The sequence below is a fragment of the Rousettus aegyptiacus genome, unplaced genomic scaffold (assembly GCF_014176215.1).
Source record: "Rousettus aegyptiacus isolate mRouAeg1 unplaced genomic scaffold, mRouAeg1.p scaffold_m13_p_14, whole genome shotgun sequence".
Lineage (NCBI taxonomy): Eukaryota > Metazoa > Chordata > Mammalia > Chiroptera > Pteropodidae > Rousettus > Rousettus aegyptiacus.
This window is the reverse complement of record NW_023416289.1, coordinates 52,541,711-52,548,748: the sequence shown is the minus strand read 5'-3', so window position 1 is coordinate 52,548,748 and position 7,038 is coordinate 52,541,711.

The following is a 7,038-nucleotide window of genomic DNA, read 5'->3' as shown; positions in this document are numbered from 1 at the left end:
TGAGTGGAGGGCCTCGGGTGAGGGGGTGGGGCCCGCGGAGGAGGCGGGGTGGGTTGCGCACGCCACCCAGGGCCGGAGAGTCCCCCTCAGTCACTCACGATCCTTCGCCCAGCAATCGTTTTCCGCAGGGCACCCACAGTGTATGTGGGCACAGAGGGCCATGTGCTCATGGCTGACGTGCTCGGTGCCTCCCCCAGGGCTGAGAGTGGACTTGTGCGTAGGGAACGTCTTCTTGTCCTCATAATCTGCCTCAGTGCTGCTGGGTCCCCAGATGTCATCAAGGCAAAAGTAGGTGGGAAAGCCCAGCCCCCCAACCGTGCTTGGGGGTCACTCCGCACTGGCAGAAACAGCAGCCAACACCATTTCCCAGTCCTTTCTCCACCTCGGAGGCATGGTGCCCTAAGGATGTCATCAAGTCCCAGCGACCAGACCAGACCCTTGAAGAGGATAAATTCCTCAAGCAGCAAACTCCTCAGCTCTCGCCAAGTAGATCCCACCCTCCTCTACCCTCCAGGCAGGGACGGGCACCCGGGGGTCCATCCAGGGAGCAGACAAGGCTGGAAAAGGCTGTCCTTGGGAACACTAAAGCATCTTATAAACCTACATTGGGTTGGGATTTGTACTCCTTTAGGGAATACGAAAGATGCACCCATTAGCTGAGCTCACGTGCCGATACCACTTGCTAGCTGCATGACCTTCGGCCAGGCACTTAACCCCTCTGAACCAAAGCAGCCCTCCACTTCCACCCAAAGGCTGCTGATGTCACTACCTCGGAGGCTCCTTCGCTCCTCCAAACGGGCCTCCGCTTCCCCATTTCCTGCCTCTTCAATTTCCCCTTCACTCCTAACCCTGCCTGCAGCAGGCAGCTGGCCCTATTAGAAATCTCATTCACACTTGAGAAGGCTGCAAATTGGTGTCACTCAGTAGGCGCCTACCCTTTTCCAGAGAAGGGGGGCCCGGGTGAGGGGAGGAGACCAGGAGGGAAAGGGAGTCGCATCTGTCCCAGGCAGCTGGGGAGACAGACAGGGGAGAGATCCTGCCCCGGCGAAATGGCTGGGAGAGAAGTGGGGTTCACTCCTGATCGGGGAGATGGATAACAAAGCTCCTGTCGATTGGTAGCAGGGCGTAAAGCAGGGAGCTGGGCACTCCCTAGGGGGTGATGTGGGGGGGGGGGGGAGGGAGTCCTGGCTTTGAAATCAGACACACTCTCCTTCCTGAACCGGCTCCCTTCCTTCCTGGCTGTGTGACTTCGAGCCTGATGCCTAACATCTCTGAGCCTCGGAGTCCTCACTGGTAAAATGGAACTTATCACACCTACCATGCCGAGTTGTTATGATAAGCATGAAAAGAGCCATACTACATAATGGCACATCTAAATACGCAGGAGTAGTCTCTCTGCCTCCTCTGGCGTGGCTTTTCTCCTCCCTGATGTGACAAGTAGGAACTAATAAAAATCACCATCTCTCTATTAGCCTCTCCTGTCATGTACGCGTTTTACCCCATTAGAAAGCGTATCCTTCCCCTACCCAGATCAGCATCTTGTCCATTCCACAAGGCTTAACATATGTTGAAAGAATCAACATCAGCCAGACTCCACCGCAGCCATTTTGAAAATGCAGAAACAAAAACTCACAGAGGTTGTGCGAATTACCTCTAGGTTGCTCAGCAAAGTAGACGGCTTTTTAAGGGAACTTCCTAGGTATCTCACAACACAAAAGGGTTGGCGAGCAACAGGTCAGGGCACCTGAGTCCCTTTATCTTAAGTGCATGGACCAGGTTTATAGAGGCAGCAGCCCAGTTCCCAGCGCGCACTACTTCCTTGAAAGAGTAAGGCAGCAGCGCCATCTGGTGGATTTTCTGTAATACCAGCAGCCAGGTTTTAAGCACTTTTATCCAGTTTTCCGAAAGTGTAAGGCGGCAGCGCCATCTGGTGGATTTTCTGTAATACCAGCAGCCAAGTTTTAAGCACTTTTATCCAGTTTTCTGAAAGTGTAAGGCGGCAGCACCATCTGGTGGATTTTCTGTAATACCAGCAGCCAAGTTTTAAGCACTTTTATCCAGTTTTCTGAAAGTGAAGGCGGCAGCGCCATCTGGTGGATTTTCTAGGTAATAGCAGCGGGGTTTTTAGCATTTTTAATCTGTTTCCCTGAAAGTGTAAGGCGGCAGCGCCACCTGGTGGATTTTCTGGGTAATAACAACAGCCGGGTTTTTAGCACTTTTTTATGGTTCGCGAAAAGTGTAAGGCAGCAGCACCATCTGGTGGATTTTCTGGGTAATACCAGCAGCCAGGTTTTTAACACTTTTTAAAAGCTTTTTAATTTTTTTTTTAATTTTTAAAAACTTTAAAATTGTTTTAAATATATTTTTAAATGTACTTATTTAAATTAGTTTCAAGTATAGAATACATTGGTTAGACATCTATATAGTTCATATAATGATCCCAATTGCTCCCTCCCTCCTATGGCCCGCCGACTAGCCATCATATTAAAGCTAACTGCATTTCCTATGCTGTGTTCCCCATTCCCATGACCATCTATCAACTACTAATTTGTACTTCTTTAACCCTTCACCCCAGTCTCCCAGTCCCCAACCCTCTCCCCTCTGTCCATCACCAAACTGTCTACTATATTTGTATTTTTATTACTTTGTTCTTTTTGTTCCTTAGATTCCACAAAGTGAAATCATACAGTATTTATCTTTGTCTGACTTATCTCTCACAGCATAATAACCTCTAGGTCCACCCATGTCATTGCAAATGGTAGGATTCCATTTTTTTAATGGCTGAGTAATATTCCATTGTATATATGAACTATAATTTTTTTATCTAATCGTCTATTGAGGTGTGTTTAGGTTGCTTTCATATCTTGGCTATTGTAAGTTGTGCTGCCATGAATATTAGAGTGCAGAGAGCTTTACAAATTATTGTTTTATTTGTCTTTGGATAAATATCCAGATGTGCAATTGCTGAGTCAAAGGGCATATCCATTTTTAAGTTTTTAAGAAACCTTTATACTGTTTTCCATGGTGGCTGTCTCAATTTCCAATCCCACGAACAATGTATGAGGGTTCCCTTTTCTTCGCATCGTTGCCAACACTTGTTTTTTCATTTGTTAGCCATTCTGACAGGTGTGAGATGATATCTCATTGTGGTTTTTAATTTGAGCATCTTTTCATATGTGTATTAGCCATCTGTATTTCCTTTTGGAGAAGAATCTATTCAGGTCTTCTGTCTATTTTTAAATTGGGTTGTTTGTTATTAGAGCTGTATAAGTTCTTTATATATTTTAGGTATTAACCCCTTATCAGATGACATCCTTAGAGGAGGCATGGAGAAAGGCTGGGAAATAGTGTTTATGATTGTGTTGAGTTCTATCGGCTCTTTATATACTTTGGATATTAACCTCTATTCAGATGTGTCATTAGCAAATGTCTTCTCCCAGTCAGTTCTCTTTTTGTTTTGTTGATGGTTTCCTTTGCTGTACAAAACTTTTTAATTTGATGTAGTACCATTTGTTTTTCTTTTGTTTCCCGGTTTTTAGCGCTTTTATCCGGTTCCCTGAAAGCGTAAGGCGGCAGCGCCCTCTGGTGGATTACCTAAGTAGCTGCGCTTTAGCGGTGATTTTCGTCTTGGCTGAAGAAAACTAGTCACCTAGTGTGTTTGAAAAATCTCGTTCAGGCCCCGCCTCAAACTAGCTAAATCGGAATCTTGGGGTATGACCCAAACTTCGTATTTTTTAACGCTCCTCATGCGATTTCGATGTTCAGCCATGACGGAGTCACCGGTTTTAATATTAATTTTATGTGTGAAGAAAAAAGTCTAGAATGGAAAAAGTATCAGTGGAAAATAAAATTCCCCAGGATCAAAACCCTACAATTATCCATTAAAAAATCAGTCATGTGAAGCTTAATCTGGGTGGGTCTAAGAACACTGGAAATTCTCAATCGAAGGAAGGCGCCATAAGTATCTTGGGGACAGGCTGTGTCCAGGTAGGTCCAAAGTCACTGTTGGATCAAGAATGCCAACAGAGAGGCAATCAGCTTTAATAAAATGAATGAACTATTTTGCATTTGGCTCCCAGAGTTTTGTCAGCTCCATCCCCTCTAAACAAGGAATCTTAAACTTGAGCATACATCTAGAAAGCTTCCTGTCAATCAGCTCCTTCAAACAGAAAGCTGGACCCCACCCCCTGAATTTCTGAGTTACTAGGTCCAGCCCCTTCCCCGGTGATGTCTACACTGCTGTTCTGGGACCAGACTTAAGAAAAACACTGTTCTAACAAATAACCAGATTGACACCCCGCTTCACATCTGCACCTGGTCCAGCAGTCCTTAAAACAGGTATGCAAGGCCAGCAGAAGGGCACTTTGACTGTGGCAATAATGATGTGTAAGAGCAAATCAGATCAAGTCCAATGTCTCAGATGTACCCGGATTGATAGGGTGGAGGGGCATCAGGCAGGGGCCATAGGGGCAGGGCTTGGGTTATTGGCTTTGCCCCACCAACCTCCAGCTCAAAGGGATTCCGTATGAGCCCTAGTCATTGAGGAAGCAGGGGGGTATGTGCACCCCAGAAGTGGGAGTGTGCAGTCCCTAAAGTTTGCTTGCAGACACTGCCATCCACAGCCAAGATACCACTATTGTGCCATCCATATTGCATACCTGGGGACCTTGAACTTTTTTTTCTTGACAATATTTTTTATCATAATCTCATTAGCCTAAATGATGTATTTTAAATATCATCATCTTTTTAAACAGTGCCTTTAAATGAATGCAATAGAACCTAAATATTGAAGCATTTTGATACGTACATTATCCATTTTAAAAGTGCATGAGAAAACTCTTATTACAATGTTGAATTTCCCCTGAGCCCTGTGTTCCAGGAAAGAGTGATGGTTAGGAAGTCTCTCCCCACCCCTTTGTGTTCTGGAAATGTCTTACTGCAAAGAAATGCCCTGCCCCACATAACTGAGATTAGACACATGTATTCCTACCTGCGACAAGGCATAACACAGACCTTCCAAATTCCCACTCTTTGTCTCATCAGTGATGAACTGAACTACTGGGTGCACTGACCAACTGGGACGCAATGCTTGTTAAGCAAACTTTGGTTACGTTTTTCTTCTTCCCCTGGGTTCCTGAACTATGGCCACCCTCGGCCACAGACAGGTGACAATCCCTCCTTAACATCCTTCCAGAGAACAGCCTGGCATGAGGGTAAAACAATCTCTAACCTGCTATCAGGATATCGGATCAGATCCCTCCTGATCATCCCTCCTCCCCAGACCCTGTTCTTTCTAGCTTTGGTGGCTCCTCAGTGTAAAAGAAAACTTTTTCTGCTTATCCGTTAAGAGCTGGCTGATTTTATGGTCAGAGCACTCTCCCTGCTGCAGTAATTCTCCCCTCTTCTCCTTAACCCTCCCCCCAAATCCTTCCAATAAAGTCTCTCCTTACTAAATCCAGATTTGTGTTTTATTTCTATATTGTACACAACATTCTTTTTTTTTCTTCTTGAACTTATAGCTCCATTCTACTTCTGCTACAGAGTTTAATCCTAGCATAATATATTTTCAAGTTTGGCAATATTTTCTGGCACACCCAACGTGTGCCAGAAATTTATATACAATTTATCTATATAAATTTGAACTTGCTAACTCTAACTGTGACCCATAAGGTTCTAAGTGTTCATTGTTTTCCTTCCAATTGAACTAATTGTTGCAATTATTTGTAGTGACATGCGATCACATAACAAATACTGTATATAGCATTTCATTATATAAACAATAATCTTTAAACATAAGAAGTAAATTTTCATTAGGAATGCCATTGAAAACATGTCTTAAGAAGGTAGATCTAGCTAGTTATTTTCCCATGAAGCTTATAAATCCAGGGATGAATATTACTTGTTGCAAGAATGAGAAAAGAGTGGGGTTTCTATTTTGTTCTTATGGACATAAAGCACCAAGAAAACATTGCTCACGGAAAAAGCAGATAGAAGTGAAAGGAGGTTTCTTCTGGCCGTATCTCTCAGTTCTTTTAATTTCTGATAATTGTCTAGCCTCAAAAAAAATTTTTAATGGCCTATTAGCTGACAATATGATCAAATCCTCCTTGGATCGTAGTGAAAGCAACAAATCAGAAACCACCTGCCTTGGAGAAACATTCTTATAGAAGGGTCCTCAATAAAAAGCCATATTTAGAACTGCCTCTGGTTTTTCCTCCCCGGACACTACTTTTATTTCCCAGGGAAATGTAGCGGAGCAGGCTTCAGAATGGGTGTGTGGGGGGGGGGGACTTTCCTTTGGCTGGGTATGAAAGGGGAGAGGGAAGCTGAACCCCAAGGGCTCCAGGTATGCTTTCCGGTCCCGTCCCTTGGGACTTGAGGATTGGGATACTGACTCTCTTAAAACTGCCCTTGCCCCCAGAGTTACCTCTCACAAAGTCTCCATGTCTGGGGACAGCTGCTCCTCGTCTCTGTCCTATCAATGTTGCTTCCTGTGACGCTCTGAACTCTGTCCCTAGCTAGCTCTTCATCGTCTCTACCACTCTGGCCACCAGGATCTTACCTTGCCTGGATGTTCACAGTCACCCCCAACTCCCTTTTCTCCAGGCCTAATCCATTCCTCTCTACACTGCGGCCAGAATGAGTTTCTCCAAATTGCTATTAAACTCCTCCCAGCTCCCCAAAGCCTTCAAAAAGAGCAGGTTCCTCAACGCATGTATCCCTAGCCTTCTAGCTACCTTTGCGAGGCCATTTCTGCTTGCAACGTGGAGCTAGGAGGAATCAGAGTGTTCTGGTGAGGGTCTTCGTTTGGACCCTGGCTGTTTCTCCTTAATTTAAGTGTCAAGTTCTTTACCTGTAAACTAGAAATAATAGTAGTAGATATCTCAGAGGGTTCTTGTGCAGGTTAAATGGCGTATGTTGCCTGGCACGCAGTTAGTGCTCACGATAAATGTGAACTATTTATTATTGTGCTTATTATTCGCGATGCACTGAATTATCTGTTAATCCATTCCGTTACGGCACCATGCCGTGAGCAAC